The sequence below is a fragment of the Ahaetulla prasina genome, chromosome 2, assembly GCF_028640845.1.
Source record: "Ahaetulla prasina isolate Xishuangbanna chromosome 2, ASM2864084v1, whole genome shotgun sequence".
In the NCBI taxonomy this organism is placed as follows: Eukaryota; Metazoa; Chordata; class Lepidosauria; order Squamata; family Colubridae; genus Ahaetulla; species Ahaetulla prasina.
Window position 1 is genome coordinate 176,196,226 of NC_080540.1, and position 17,291 is coordinate 176,213,516.

Sequence of the window (17,291 nt, forward strand, 5' to 3'; positions counted from 1 at the left end):
AATCTTTTTTTTACTTTTAAAAGCATTTTTTTTACAACCTATTCGGCAGAATAGATTGTAAAAAAAATGCTTTTAAAAGTAAAAGAAAAGGCTCTGACGATTCCGCAGCTCAGCTGTGATCATCCGAGCCTCTTTTTTACCTTTTAAAAGCATTTTTAAAAAAGAAGCAGGAAGCAGGGGACCGGGCATTGGGTGGGCATGGACGGGGGGCGGGGGGGGCGGGGAGGCAGGGATTATTGCTACCGGTTCTCTGAACCACCCATCACTATCACTACTGGATTGGCTGATCGGGTCTGAAGCGGGAGCATTTCACCCCTGCTCTCAACGTACATACAACAATGGTGATAAGCAACAAAGAAGATAGGTAATAGGGAAGATGAGAATAATGATGGTAAATACTGCCTTTTTAGATTGTTTGACAGTGTTGTGGGAATTAGTTGTTTAGCAGAGTGATGGCATGGGGGAAAAACTGTTCTTGTGTCCAGTTGTTCTGATGTGCAGTGCCCTATACCGTCATTTTGAGGGTAGAAGTTGAAACTGTTTATGTCCAGGATATAAGGGGTCTGTAGATATTTTCACAGCCCTCTTTTTGGCTCATGCAGTATACAGGTCCTCAATGGCAGGCAGATTGGTAGCAATTGTTTCTTCTGCAATTCTAATTATCAGTTGAAGTTGGTGTTTGTCTTGGTGGTTGCAGTGCCAAACCAGACAATTATAGAGATGCAGATAACAGACTCAATAATTCCTCTGCAGAACTGTATCAGCAGCTACTTGGGCAGTCTGAGCTTTCTAAGTTGGCACAGGAAAAACGTTCTTTGTTGTGCTTTTTTGATGACGTATTTGATGTTAGGTGTCCATTTTAAGTCTTGAGATATAATAATAATAACAATAATAATAATAATATTTTAATTTGTATACCGCCCTTCTCCCGAAGCACTCAGGGCGGTTTACAGCCAGAATAAAAATACAGCAATACATACAATATTAAAACAAACATTAAAAAAATTATTAAATTTGGCCTAATATTAAAATACAAGTAACACTAAAAGTTAATATAAAATTAAAACCCCATAAAATCAGCTAAAAATTGAAATTAAAATTCAAGCCAGTCCAGCAAGACGAAACAAATAAGTCTTAAGTTCGCGGCGAAAGGTCCGAAGGTCAGGTATTTGTCGAAGTCCAGGGGGAAGCTCATTCCACAGGGTGGGAGCCCCCACAGAGAAGGCTCTTCCCCTGGGGCCGCCAGTCGACATTGCTTGGCTGACGGCACCCTAAGGAGTCCCTCTCTGTGAGAACGCACAGGTCGCTGGGAGATACAAGATGGCAGTAGGCGGTCCCGTAAATATCCCGGTCCTAAGCCATGGAGCGCTTTAAAGGTGGTAACAATACCTTGAAGCGCACCCGGAAGACAACAGGCAGCCAGTGCAGTCTGCGCAGGATGGGTGTTACATGGGACCTCCGAACCGCTCCCTCTATCACCCGCGCAGCTGCATTCTGGACTAACTGGAGCCTCCGAGTGCTCTTCAAGGGGAGCCCCATGTAGAGAGCATTGCAGTAATCCAAGCGAGAAGTAACAAGAGCATGAGTGACTGTGCATAGGGCATCCCGTCCAGGAAGGGGCACAACTGGTGAATCAGGCGAACCTGATAAAAAGCTCTCCTGGAGACGGTCGTCAGGTGATCTTCAAATGACAACCGCCCATCCAGGAGAACGCCCAAGTTGCGCACCCTTTCCATCGGGGCCGATGACTCGCCCCCAACAGTCAGCCGGGGCTGCAGCTGACTGTACCGGGGTGCCAGCATCCACAGCCACTCCGTCTTGGAGGGATTGAGCTTGAGCCTGTTCCTCCCCATCCAGACCCGTACGGCTTCCAGACACCGGGACAGTAATTCGATAGCTTCGTTGGGGTGGCCTGGGGTGGAAAAGTACAGCTGCGTATCATCAGCGTACAGTTGGTATCTCACCCCAAAACCACTGATGATCTCACCCAGCGGCTTCATATAGATGTTGAACAGGAGAGGCGAGAGAATCGACCCCTGCGGCACCCCACACATGAGGCGCCTCGGGGTCGATTTCTGCCCCCCTGTCAACACTGTCTGTGTCCGGTCAGAGAGGTAGGAGGAGAACCACCGATAAACGGTGCCTCCCACTCCTAACCCCTCCAACCGGCACAGCAGGATACCATGGTCGATGGTATCGAAAGCCGCTGAGAGGTCTAATAGGACCAGGGCAGAGGAGTAACCCTTATCCCTGGCCCTCCAGAGATCATCCACCAACGCGACCAAAGCCGTCTCCGTACTGTATCCGGGCCGGAAGCCGGACTGGAACGGGTCTAGATAGACGGTTTCATCCAGGTACTGGGGTAGTTGACATGCCACCGCACTCTCTACAACCTTCGCCGTAAAATGAAGGTTGGAGACTGGACGATAATTTCCTAAAACAGCTGGGTCCAGGGAAGGCTTCTTGAGGAGAGGTCTCACCACCACCTCTTTCAAGGCAGTGGGAAAGACCCCCTCCCGCAAAGAAGCATTTGTAATCCCCCGGAGCCAGCCTCGTGTCACCTCCTGCGTGGCCAGCACCAACCAGGAGGGGCATGGGTCCAGTAAACATGTGGTGGCTTTCAATCTTCCCAGCAACCTGTCCATGTCCTCGGGAGTCACAGGGTCAAAACCATCCCAGATAGAATAGATAATAGAACGTAGAAACTTGAAGGTCTCTACTGTTGCTACTGTGTTGTCTAATATTGTGAGTGGTGGTAGTGTAGGAGGGCTTCTCCTAAAATCTACTTTACAATTTACAAGTAGAATGTCCCACAAAATTTTGCAATCTAGAATGCTTACAAATGGGAGGTCATCAGAGGGATAGAAAAATGAAACAAGATTCAAGGGTAAACTTTTATCTCAAATTCAGATAAAAGGGTAAACTTTTATCTCAAATTCAGCTGTTCTGGAACTTAAGTTGGCTGCCAAGATTGGTTTGAGATCCTGCTGGTGTCCTGTTTATTGATCAGGCTTTCACCCCAAGTTAAACAGGTTAACTTAACCAAAAACACTTTTCAATTATTTAACCAAAGACAGCAGAACAAACAAAGTACCTTGGTACACTGTAGAAAATAAACCTTCTCTCCTTTGGTGCATTTAACTATTGCATTTTAAAAGCCACTACCTGTTTCCCATTTGGTATTACATACCCAGTATATTTCTGCTAATATACACAAAGAGCTTGCAGTCAATTGGCACCCTGCTCCTCCAATTCTCAGTGCTCTGATGTAAGCAAGACCTCTTTGTGCATCTCATAGTATGAAGAGGAGACAATTCATTGTCATAGTGGCTTACTATAACCACTTATTTTTAAAAAAAACCCTCTTGCGTTCTACTGAGCTTAGTGTTTATCTTACTCTCTTGCTGGAACTGAATATGGACTAAACCTGGCCAGTTTGGAAATATGCTCTCTTATTTCCTAATTCAACTGACTTCTTTGCATACCCCTGAAATCTAGTTCAGGAATGAGCAATGTTTGAGAGGTCAGAGATCATAACTCATAACTTCTATCCTTCTGAGACCCCCAACCTTTTGGGCACCAGGGATCGGTTCCATGGAGAAAGCTTTTTCCATGGGCCGGAGGGGGCGTGGTTTGGATGCTGCTTGCGGATGGGGTTTCGCTTGTTGGTGTAGCCTAGTTTTTGGCATTCCATAGACCAGGGGTCTCCAGTTCCTCAGCCAGCTTTACTGGGCCAGTTCCTCAGCCAGCTTTACTGGGAATTCTGGGAGTTGAAGTCCACAAGTCTGAAAGTTGCCAAGGTTGAAGACCCCTGCCATAGACCGATGCCAGGCCACAGACCTGAGGTTGGGGACTGCTGCTTTAAACCCTCTGTTGATGCTATGACATCACTGGGAGGGGCACAGATGACATTTCTCTGCCTTTGAGGATGGATTAAAGTTAGGGAAAGGAACAAGTGGATTCCCAAACCATTCCCATACTTGGAACCATGTTAAAGCCTGAAAATGGGCCTAAATTGCACTAACAAACTTCCATGACAGTCTCTTGTTGGGGGTGGGGTGTACATATGGTCTACTGATTATTTATCCCTGATCTAGAATCTGACTGGGGGGCTAACAAACATTTTAAATATCCTTTTTAGAGATTTTCCAGTGAGGAAAGATAAATGGACACTCTATAGGATAAACATTTTTTTTCAATGCATTTTTATTATTTCTCCCTTGGCAACTACCAGGCATTCTGCCCTATCTGCTGCGGGAGACTCCGCCCACCCGTGCGGATGTCATGACATCACTTTTTTGTGACGTCATTTTAAATCTCTGTGCATGCATAGGAGGCTTTGTGCATGCGCAAACGATGGTGCGTGTGAGCGGAGCGCCCACGGCACACTCACATTGGTGAACTGGTAGAGAAGGTAAGTAAATTTCACCCCTGGACAGCATTCTGCTATATCAATACCCTGTAATTGTTTAGGTCCCCGTGGGAGCTGTTTTGTGAATGACTGAGCAATCTCACAGCATCCATAAGAGGCAAATATGATCACATGCTCTCAACTTTCCAAATGACCCAATCAGCCCCTAAACACCTGACCCCTAACCCAAGCCATTAACAAACTGCAATGGCTATGTTCGCATAACACGTTAAGCGAAAGCAAGTATTTTTACTCAGTGTTTGCTTTAATGTTGTTTAATGTGATTCACAAAACATACAGTAACCATGTGATTATTGTGTTTTTGGTTCCATTGACTAGATTTTATAAAATATGGTTTAATTTATGCTGTAAAGTGAGCTGCTGAGTATCTCTTTGGAGAATCAGAGTTGGAAATGGCCATTAGGCCTCTGACTTAATGCACCAATCCAACTAGTTAGTCTACTGGGAGAGTTGGTGGGACTGACATTTACCCTGAAAACATCCCAAGAAGGAGAGCAATTGGCAATTACCTTTTCTGCAATTGGTTACCCTATCTCAGGGGTGTCCAAACTTGGCAACTTTAAGTCTTGTGGATTTCATCTCCCAGACTTCCTCAGCCAGCTTTGCTTTGCTGGCTGAGGAATTCTGGCTGAAGAATTCTGGGAGTTGAAGTCCACAAGTCTTAAAGTTGCCAAGTTTGGACACCCCTCCCCTATCTGATTGTTCTTATTGTTATGAGAAAAAAATCCCAATATTCAACTGGAATGGTTTAAATACTTGATTCTATGCTCAACAGATTTATTTTCTGTTTCTATCATGCCCAAGTTTCAAATCCCTGCCCATTCATGGTCTTCATAATTACCTGGTAGCTATACATTGGTTTTTGTTTTTGTTTGATTAAAGGATTGAACCAAAATAGGTTTGGTTGAAATCACTTAATTTCTACATGTGCAGCACAATCTTCCTGTTTACTTAGACATTAAAACCAACTGCTTTCAGTCAATGGATTTTACTTCTAGAAAATGTGTTTATATTGAAAAAGCTGAAATCACATTGGCAAATTCATTTCTAAGTGAATTTTAAACAGCACCCTCTAGTGAATTATTTTGAGATATCTTTTACAATTGTTTTTAATTTATGTTCTACAGTACAGGTAGTCCTCAATATACGACCACAATTACGCCCAATATTTGTGTTGCTAAGTGAGATATTTGTTAAGTGAATTTTGCCCCATTTTACTACTCTTCTTGCCACTGTTGTTAAGTGAATCATTGCAGTTGTTAAATTAGTAACATGGTTGTTAAGTGAATCTGGTTTCCCCATTGACTTTGCTTGTCAGAAGGGTATCACATGACCCTAGGACATTGCAATTGTCATAAATGCGAGTCAGTTGTCAAGCATCCGAATGTAACTCACATGACCATGGGGATGCTGCAATGGCCATAATTGTGAAAAATTGGTCATAAGTCACTTTTTTCAATGCTGTACTTACTTACTTAGCTCTGATTTTCTAATTCAGTGGTTCTCAACCATTCATGTTTTACTTCCCAGCAATCTTGAATCCCACCAGAAAGAAATATTCTTCTGAGAACAGTTATATATTTACAAATATTTTCTTGCTATAATCTTCAAAAACAATAATAACACTGCTACAAGTAATAAAGTGGTAGCAATGCATAGTAATGTTTTAGATGTATGCATAAGGGAGTAGAAATGGGATGTTAAATCTGGGGAGATTACTTTTGAGAAGGCTTGGGCTAAACTCTGGCTGGTTTTTATGGTACTTTAAGGCTCTTAAAGGGATATGGAAGAGGAGCTGTTACTAGTTAGCATCCAGCAACAGAGATGCCAGCACATCCGTGAGTTTGAAAAAAGTAAATTAATTCTAGATATCAAGTCATGGCTACTCCTCCTCTTTTCCATTCAGTTGAATTGTTTATGCGCCATCAAGTTGGTGTCAGTTTTTAACAGTCACATAGATAAGCTTTCTCAGGATGATCTGTTATGTATTCATGTTTGTACCTTTAAATATTTGAGCGGGAAATCAGCACGTTGCTGATTGGTCGAAGCCTCCAGCAGAACTGTATAAAAGGAGAGGTTTTTCCCCCAGCCTGTTGCTGGGTTCACCCTATATTAAAGAGCTGTTGTCACTACCTGGTCTCCAGCCTCGTTACTTCCCGAACTTAACATTGGCGACGAGGGTGGGATTTCGAGGCTAAGGAGAACCAGAACCGAGCTGAAGCACGCACGATAGAACCGAACCCAGCAAACCCAGGGCAGAAAAACGGAGATGGCCAGTTACACTCCGCCCGCACCGTTTGACCCGGCCAAAGAGAAATGGGGAACGTATATGACCCGTTTCGAAAGCTTTCTAGAAGCCAACGAACTGCAGGGAGTTCCAGATAACCGAAAGAGGGCTTACTTCCTAAGCCACTGCGGTCCGGAGGTCATCGACATCGCGGAAGCCCTGGCAGAGCCAACGCCGTTGCAGTCGGTGTCGTGGCCAACTTTACAGACTTTACTAAGAAACCACTTCGCACCAACGCCGTCCAAATACGTGCGGCGGTTTGAATTCGGAGAGCGAAGGCAGATGGAGGGCGAATCCATAGGCGACTACATGGCCGCCCTAAGAAGAGCGTCCAAGGACTGCGGATACCGTGACCTAGACGAGGTGCTTCTCGAGCAACTCATCCGAGGGGTCAAAGATATCCGTTTGCGACGACGGCTGCTAGCAAAGAGCAACCTCACACTGGCCAACGCTCTGGACGAAGCCAGAGCACATGAAATGTCATCCCAAGCGGCAGAGACACTGCAGAAGCCGGTCCCACAAAAGGCGAGCGCGAAGGCAACTCCGGTGCACCAGGAGGAGGTTCAGACCGAATCCGACGGTGAAGATGAGGAAGGGGTCTGCCGCACAGAGAAACGCGACAAAGGGGACCGAGACGAATGCGGAAGCTGCGGGGGTCAACACCAGCGCCAACGCTGCAAGTTTAAAGACGCGACGTGTCGGCGGTGTGGGAAGAAAGGGCACCTAGCTCAAGTTTGTCGAGCGGCCCAACCTTCCCGCCGAAAATTCAAATCGACCAATCAGAGCGCGGAATCGGCAAGGCGGCCCGCGATTGGCTCAAACAAAAAAGGCGCGGATTCCAACCAAACAACTGTGATCATAGGCCGCGCCTCGACCAAAGTGGAGAAGAAGATCTTCACCAAGCCAAAAATAGAGGGTGTACGGTGCCGGCTGGAAGTAGACACGGGATCAGCGATCACCATCATGTCCTGGGACACTTTGGCGAAGTCGCTGCCGTCCGTCGCGAAGCGCCACCTGCAAGCACAACGGCTACGAGTGCACGACTACCAGGGGAATCGCATCCCTGTTCGAGGGACCACCTCCGTCCGAGTCGAGTACGGTCCACATAAAAAGACCCTGCCCATCACGATCGTCGAAGGAACTCTGCCCAGTCTGTTGGGACTAGACTGGTTTCGTGCCCTGGGCATGGGAGTGACTGGCATCTACCGAAGTGACTGTAACCTGAAAGACATTCTCTTTAACGAGTTCGAAGATGTCTTCAAGGACTGCCTGGGCAAGTACAAGGGACCCCTATTTCCTTCACCTTAGACCCCCAGGTAGCCCCCATTAGGCTTAAGGCGAGGAGAGTCCCTTTTGCCCTAAAACCAAAAATCGATAAGGAGCTGGACAAGCTCATTAATCAGGGGATTTTGGTGCCAGTCGATCACGCAAAGTGGGAGACGCCAATCGTCACCCCCATAAAACCGGACGGGTCAATTAGAATTTGCGCTGACTACAAGGCGACGCTTAACAAAGCCTTACAGAAAAGCGCTTACCCGGTTCCAGTGGTGCAACACTTATTGCACTCTTTGGGGCAAGGGCAAGTCTTTGCAAAGTTAGACTTGGCCCAAGCCTACCAACAACTGCCAGTAGACGCCCGCACAGCCGAAGCCCAAACGATTGTGACGCACAGGGGGGCCTTCAAGTGCACCCGATTGCAATTTGGGGTCAGTGTGGCACCAGGGCTGTTCCAAAACCTGATGGAACGACTACTGCAGGGGCTCCCAGGGGTAGTTCCCTACTTCGATGATGTCCTAATTTCAGGGGAAAACATGGAGGAATTGGGGGAGCGGTTAAGAAAGGTCTTGAGCATTTTCCGGACAGCCGGACTAAAAGTCAAGACAAACAAATGCCAGATCGGGGTCGAATCCGTCGATTTCTTGGGCTACCGGATAGACAAGAAAGGAATTCACCCTACTGAGAGCAAGGTTAAGGCAATTAGGAAGGCTCCAGCGCCCAAAAACAAAGCAGAGCTGCAGGCATTCCTGGGATTGGTTAATTTTTACGCGGTCTTTTTAAAGAACAAAGCAACTGTTGCGGAACCGCTGCATAGGCTCTTAGGAAAAAATACTGTTTGGTCTTGGGGAAAGTCAGAAAATAGGGCTTTTGAAGCAGTAAAGAACCTGCTCTCAAGTGATAGCCTGCTCATCCAATATCACGACTCATTACCCCTAGTACTGGTTTGCGATGCCTCCCCTTATGGGGTGGGGGCTGTGCTCAGCCATAGACTCCCAAACGGCACAGAAGGCCCGATAGCGTTCTACTCTAGAACGATGTCCTCCCCAGAGAGGAACTACAGCCAATTAGACAAAGAAGCACTAGCCATTGTATCAGGGGTCAAGAAATTCCACGAGTATGTCTTTGGGCGGAATTTTGAAATCGTGACTGACCACAGACCGCTACTAGGGATACTGGCTGGCGACCGCCCAACGCCTGTGGCACTTTCGCCACGCTTGACCCGTTGGACTATATTCTTAGCCGCTTACTCGTACAAGCTGCAGCATCGACCAGGAAAAGAAGTGGGGCATGCAGACGCGTTAAGCCGATGCCCACTACCAGGGGCGACCGAAGACCCCACTCCGGGGACGCCCATCCTACTTATTGACTCATTGGACTCTGGCCCAGTCACATCTAAGGAAGTGGCTCGGGCATCATACCGGGACATTGTGTTAAGGACTGTACTCGGTTGGGTACAGAGAGGGTGGCCCGCTGCGCGGCTTAACGGTTCAAAGAATTTGTTAAAGCGTGATGAGCTCTCGGCTCAAGGGGTGCCTGTTATGGGGTGATCGTGTAATAATTCCTGATAAGCTAAGGGAAAGGTATTGGACCTCCTCCACGAGGTCACCCAGGGATCGTAAGGATGAAGGGTTAGCTAGAAGCTATGTATGGTGGCCACTCATGGACGCAGAGATTGCTGAGAGGGTAGGGAAATGCCAGGCTTGCCAAGAGTCCAGACCTCTACCCCCAACGGCCCCAGTCAGAGAATGGGAAAAGCCCCAAGGGCCCTGGTCAAGAATCCACATTGATTTTGCTGGCCCTTTCCACGCCAAACATTCCTAGTGGTTGTGGATGCATTTTCCAAATGGTTGGAGATCATAATCATGAAATCCACTACGGCCGAGCAGTAATCGCAACTCCTCGCCACCTATTCGCAACTCACGGGTTGCGGACACTCTGGTGTCCGACAATGAGCCCCAATTCACGGCAGCCCAGTTTGAAGAATACCTGGCAGAGGAAGGCATCCGACATGCCCTCTCTGCGCCTTTCCACCCTGCGTCGAATGGCCTTGCAGAGCGTTCCGTCCGGAGCGCTAAGGAGGCATTGTCCAGGCTCAAGCCAGGTGACTGGCAAACAAAAATAGACTTTTTCCTAGCCGTCCAGCACAGAACCCCAAGCACGGCCACCGGGAAAAGCCCAGCCGAATTACTAATGGGTCGGAAACTCCGGTGCCCACTTGACCGCTTGAACCCCCATTACACACCCGAGGGTTACAAGGGGGAACTAGAAAAGACAAGGGAAATGAGCATAGGCGACCGGGTGTGGGCCCGAAACTATGGGGACGGCCCTAGTTGGTTCGCAGGACAAATAATAAAGATAACCGCCCAAAATGCACGTGGTAGAGCTACCAGACAACCGAGTGTGGAGGCGCCACATAGATCAGTTAAGAAAACGAATAACTGACCAAACCGAACCAAAGGAAACAGATCATGACCAATACCAATTTGAATCCACAGCTGACAATGACCCGGGGGAGGCGCAAGACTTAGCTGAGGTCCCAGAGTTCCAGCGACGCCATCAGGTCCCCGAGGGAAGCAGCAGGGAAAGTTCCAAAATTAATCCAAGGCCGGATGGCCAAGAAAAAGAGTCGGCCAATAATCCGGAACCCGTTGGCCCAGAAAAAGAGCAGGGAGGAGAAAACAGCCCCTCCGACCAGCTCAAAACACCACCCAGAACTGAACCGCGCAGGTCAGAAAGAACTAGGAGACGCCCAGGTTATTTGCGTGACTACGTCGAAAAATGACATGTAAATAAATATGTAAATAGAGGCAAAGTGTTTTCTGGGAGGGGAGGAGTGTTATGTATTCATGTTTGTACCTTTAAATATTTGAGCGGGAAATCAGCACGTTGCTGATTGGTCGAAGCCTCCAGCAGAACTGTATAAAAGGAGAGGTTTTTCCCCCAGCCTGTTGCTGGGTTCACCCTATATTAAAGAGCTGTTGTCACTACCTGGTCTCCAGCCTCGTTACTTCCCGAACTTAACAGATCTGTCCTCAAACTTGCCCTTCAGTAGTGCCCATCATTACTCATTGAGTTAATCCATCTCATTGTTGAAACTCTTCTTATTCTCTTTCCTTCCACCCTTCCAGCGTTATGGACTCCTCAGTGAAGCTGGGTCATTGTATAATTTGTCCAAAATATGATAACTTGAATCTTGTTATTTTTGCCCTGATTGAGATTTCCAGGTTTATTTTTTCAATGATCCCTTTGTTTGTTTGTTTTTGGCTATCTATGATAGTCTCATGTGTCTTCTCAAACACTGAAGTAAATATCCTTTCTATCCAGCTTTTTCCAAATTTCACTTCCATAAAGTTTCACAGAAGCACTATTGTTTGCACAATCCTGATCTTTGTAGATGGAGACAAATCTCAGCATCTGAATATCTTTTCCGGGGTCGTCAAGGTTGCTCTAACAAGTGCTTGTCTGCAGCATATTTCTTGACTACTGCTTCATTTATAGTTGAGAGTAGAATATAAAGGCAGAAACCATTTCATTTTTGCCACTTCTACAACTGGTTGCCTTATCTATTGCCATTAGTTTTTATAGTTAATCCCATTTTTTTCACTGTGTTGCTTGACTTCCATTACGAGAACTTGCCAATCATCTACATTTTAAGCTATTAGAGCAGGATCTTCAGCATAGCACATGGGTATCAAACCCGCCACGTCACTTTGCCGTCACAAGACATTTTGTGACATTTTTCCCATTCGTGGAGCTGGGGTGGACATGGCCTGCATGTGATGCACCCGGCCCATGGGCCGTCAGTTTGACATCCCTGGCATACCACAAATGCAGTGATGAAATCTGAACTGGTTTACTACTGGTTCACTGGCTGTGCATGCATGGTGCATGCGTGCATGCGCAGTGCGCACCACGTACCAAATGCAAGGTGTGCGCATGTAGTGCTGGCCAAAAGGAGGCATGGGGAAAATAGAACAGTGTCCGGGTAGTGGTGGTTATCAACTGTGGCACGCAATCTTTTTTTTTACTTTTAAAAGCATTTTTTTTACAACCTATTTGGCCAAATAGGTTGTAAAAAATGCTTTTAAAAGTAAAAAAAAAAAGGCTCTGACGATCAGGCAGCTGGGATCCTCAGAGCGTTTTTTTTTACCTTTTAAAAGAATTTTTTAAAAGAAGCGGCAAGTGGGGAAGCGGGCGACCGGGCATCGGGCGGGGGATGGGGGTGGGCAGGGATTTTTGCTACCAGTTCTCCAAACCACCCACTGCCATCCGATCCGAACTGGGAGCATTTCACCCCTGCACAAATGACCAACCTTTCTTCCTCATACCTATCTTCTTGCAGTCTACTTTCCCTTCAACTCTGTCATTGATCTGATATGAATGAAACTGATGGTTTGCCAGGACAGACCTTGGCTGCCATCTCTACTTCCCGTGGTGCTGCATGCGAATGCCAAGGCAGTGTGTTGAAGGAGGCAAAGTGGATAGAAAAGCAAAAGGAGAAAGCTGACTCGTTGACTCAAACACCTGCAGGATACCGGAGGAAAAATCACAGGCTGCTGGGGGTGGGAAGGAGGTTATCTTATTACATACTTTCAGGAATGCAACCAAGGAGAAATATTTTTAGGTTTGTCTTCTGTAGAAAGTTAGCACCCACCCCTCTCCTAGAAGAATGAAATATTTTGAGAAATATTAAAAAGGCAAAATATTATATTTCCCTGGATGAGAAATGGAGAAACATGTTCTTGGAAAGCAGCCCCCACCTTTCTTAATAGCACTCAGTAGATGTCAGCACTTAAGAGATTAAGAGATAGCTAGTTGTATTCATAAGCAAATTCCCTGCAGCAAGGTCTGAAAAAGGTAGGATTAGCCCCCAGCCACAATAAGAATTGCCCAACAATCCCCTTCATTGCATCAGCCCAAACCTTAACCAAACTTAGCTCAGACAAACTCCTAGGATTTGTACAGGGCATCATGGGAGTCTGTCAACAGCCAATAGAATACATGTTCTTGTATAGGAACAGGAAGTTAAAGTGCAAAGCCCATGAGAAGGTATAAAAGCCACCCACTCTCAACTCCATGTGGTCAGCTACCCAGAATCACATGTGCTTGGTGGTTCTGCTTCATCAATAAATGGACCCTCTTTCCAATCGGCCTCCAATCCCGTTTTGTCTCCAGTGCTTTTCTCCCGGCTTGGAACTGGACCTAGATATTTATTCCAACACTTCTGTCATATGTACAGTGTTTTGGTGTGCCACTAGCTGTACATATTCAGAAACTTTCCTATATCTTTACCTGAGGTAGTGTTGGAAGAAAACATCCATCTGGGTTCTGTTTCAAGTGGGGATAAAGACACTGGAAACATGGAGACTGCTTGGAAAGATGGTTTAATGGTGGTCAGGTTCACATGGCTTGAGTTCCTGAACAGAAAAAAAGGGCGAGGTGCTGTGCGCTCCCTGGCTTTATGCTCTCTCTAAGCTTTGAATTTCCCTGGGCACAGGAAGAGTATCCTGATTGGTTGTCAGACTCCCAGGGGGTGTAGGTCTTAGCTAGCCTTGCTGGCTGTTGTAATCTTCCTAGGTGTCATGTGGTGAGTTTCTGTTGCTAGATGGGTCCTATTGTGTTGCAGATGATGGCCCATTGACAAAAGGGGGGGGGAGGCAGGGAGCTGCTTTGTCCTTAAAACATGTTTCTCCATTTCTCATCCAGGGAAATATAACATTCTGCCCTTTTTAATATTTTCTAAGATATTTCATTCTTCTAGGAGGGGGGTGGGTGCTAACTTCCTACAGTAGTAAACTACTTCAATCAATGAGTGCTCACAAAAAATATCCCCTCTATAAATGATCTGAAATCAGAAAGATAGAATTTTCAGAAGGTTAGCCAGGTTTAAACCAGGTTTAAAAGATTATATCACATGTCTGGTTTAAAGGATTATATCACATTCACACCCAATAAGAAGAGGATGAAACAACACATTGCAACATTTATTTTATTTATTTATTTTGTCAAACACAACAATATATATATAAGTATAAGCATGAAATAACCACACAAATTGAATACAACCAAAGGAAACATTAGGACAAGAATGGTAGGTGTTAAGTTCGGGAAGTAACGAGGCTGGAGACCAGGGTAGTGACAACAGCTCTTTAATATAGGGTGAACCCAGCAACTAAACTGGGGAAAAACCTCTTCTTATATACAGTTCACCCGGCGGCTTCAACCAATCAGCAACGTGCTTGTTTCCCGCCCAAATATTTAAAGATACATAACACTCCTCCCCTCCCAGAAAACACTTTACCAACATCTACATATTATTTACATGTTATTTTTCGACGTAGTCACGTAAATAACTTGGGCGTCTCCTGACTCTTTCGGACCTGCGCAGTTCAGTTTTTGGGAGTGGGTTGAGCTGGTCGGAGGGGCTGTCTGCTCCTCCCAGCTCTTTCTCTAGGCCCTCCGGCCCTGGATTACTTGCAGAGTCGTCCCTGCTGTTCTCTACGGGAACCTGATGGCGTCGCTGGACCTCCGGGGACTCAGATAAGTCTTTCGCCTCTCCCGGGTTTAAATCAGCTGTGGGTTCAAATAATGTGTGGTCAGGGTCTGTTTCATTGAGCTCGGATTGGTCGGTTATTCTTTTTCTGATTTGATCTATGTGGCGCCTCCATACTCGGTTGTCTTTTAACTCAACCAAGTATGACTTTGGACCGGTTGCTTTTATGATTTGCCCTGCTAGCCAACTTGGGCCGTCCCCATAGTTGCGGGCCCACACTCGGTCGCCTATGCCCATTTCTCTAGTTTTTTCCAGTTCCCCCTTGTAACCCTCTGGTGTGTAGTGGGGATTTAAACGGTCGAGTGGGCACCGGAGCTTCCGTCCCATCAATAATTCGGCTGGGCTTCTGCCTGTTGCAGTGCTGGGGGTTCTATGCTGAACGGCCAGAAAGAAATCTATCTTTGTTTGCCAGTCGCCTGGCTTGAGTCTGACAATGCCTCTTTAGCGCCCGGACGGAACGCTCTGCAAGGCCGTTCGACGCAGGGTGGAAGGGCGCAGAGAGGGCATGTCGGATGCCCTCATCTGCCAAGTATTCCTCAAACTGGGTTGCCGTGAATTGCGGGCCGTTATCGGATACTAGCGTGTCGGGCAACCCGTGGGTTGCAAATAGGTGCCGCAGGGCTGCGATTACCGCCTCGGCTGTCATGGATCTCATGAGAATGATTTCCAACCATTTAGAGAAAGCGTCGACTACCACTAAGAAGGTTTGGCCGTGGAAGGGGCCGGCAAAATCGATGTGGATTCTTGACCAGGGCCCTTGGGGTTTTTCCCATTCTCTAACCGGGGCCGTTGGAGGTAGTGGCCTGGATTCCTGGCAGGCCAGGCATTTCCCTACCCTCTCAGCAATTTCTGAGTCCATTAATGGCCACCAAACATAGCTTCTCGCTAGCCCCTTCATCCTTACGATCCCTGGGTGACCCTCGTGGAGAAGGTCCAATACCTTTTCCCTCAATTTCTCCGGGATCACCACTCGATCGCCCCATAGCAGGCACCCCCCTTGAGCCGAGAGTTCCCCCCGCTTCTTCACAAATTCCTTAAAACGCTCGCCCGGCGCAGCGGGCCACCCTCTTTGCACCCAACCCAGTACAGTTCTTAAGGTAACGTCCCGGTAAGACGCCCTAGCCACCTCCTTAGATGTGACTGGGCCAGAGTCCAGAGAGTCAATCAGTAGTACAGGTGCCCCCGGAGTGGGGTCCTCGATTGCCCCTGGCAGTGGGCATCTGCTTAATGCGTCCGCATGCCCCAGGTCTTTTCCTGGTCGATGCTGCAGCTTGTAGGAGTAAGCAGCCAAAAAGATAGTCCATCTGGTCAATCGGGGTGAAAGTGCCACCGGCGTTGGGCGGTCGCCAGCCAATAATCCTAACAGTGGTCTATGGTCTGTAACAATTTCAAAGTCTCTGCCAAACACGTATTCGTGAAACTTCTTTACCCCTGACACTATAGCTAGGGCTTCTTTATCCAACTGACTATAGTTCCTCTCTGTTGAGGACATTGTTCTGGAATAGAATGCTATTGGGGCTTCTGTGCCATTTGGGAGCCTGTGGCTGAGCACAGCCCCCACTCCGTAAGGGGAAGCGTCACATACTAGAACCAATGGCATTTTGCTGTGGTACTGAATTAGCAAGCTATCACTCGAGAGTAGGTTTTTTACTGCTTCGAAAGCCCTGGCTTCAGGCTTCCCCCAAGACCACACAGCCTTCTTTCCCAGCAACTTATGTAGCGGCTCGGCAACGGTTGCCTTGTTTTTTAAAAAGACCGCGTAAAAGTTCACTAGACCCAGGAAAGCCTGTAGCTCTGTTTTGTTTTTGGGCGCTGGAGCCTTTCTTATTGCCTTGACCTTGCTCTCGGTGGGGTGAATTCCCTCTTTGTCTATTCTGTAGCCCAAGAATTCTACGGATTCTACCCCTATTTGGCATTTGTTTACTTTAAGCTTTAGACCGGCTGACCGGAAAATGCCCAAAACTTTTCTCAGACGCTCCCCCAGTTCCTCTAAATTTTCTGCCGACACCAACACATCATCAAAATAGGGAACTACCCCGGGGAGCCCTTGCAGAAGTCGCTCCATTAAGTTTTGAAATAGACCTGGTGCCACACTCACCCCAAACTGCAACCGGGTGCACTTGAAAGCCCCCCTATGCGTCACGATCGTTTGGGCTTCGGCTGTGGCTGCGTCTACGGGTAGCTGTTGATAGGCTTGTGCCAAATCTAATTTAGCAAAAACTTGCCCTTGTCCCAACGAGTGCAGCAAGTGTTGCACCACGGGAACTGGGTAAGCGCTCTTTTGTAAGGCTTTGTTTAACGTCGCCTTGTAATCAGCGCAGATTCTTACTGACCCATCTTGTTTCACCGGGGTGACGATTGGCGTCTCCCATTTGGCATGGTCGACTGGTACCAGTATCCCCTGCCTTATTAACTTGTCTATCTCCCTATCAATCTTGGGCTTAAGGGCAAAAGGTACCCTCCTTGCTTTTATCCGGATAGGGGCTACCTGGGGGTCTAGGTTAAAGGAAATAGGGGTCCCCTTGTACTTGCCCAGGCAGTCCTTGAACACATCTTCGAATTCACTCATGAGTGCATCTTTAAGGTTAACGTCACTTCTGTAGATGCCAGTCACTCCCATGCCCAATGCACGGAACCAGTCCAGACCCAACAAACTTGGCAGGGTCCCTTCGACGATCGTGATGGGCAGGGTCTTCTTGTGTGGTCCGTACTCGACTCGGACAGAGGTGGTCCCTCGAACA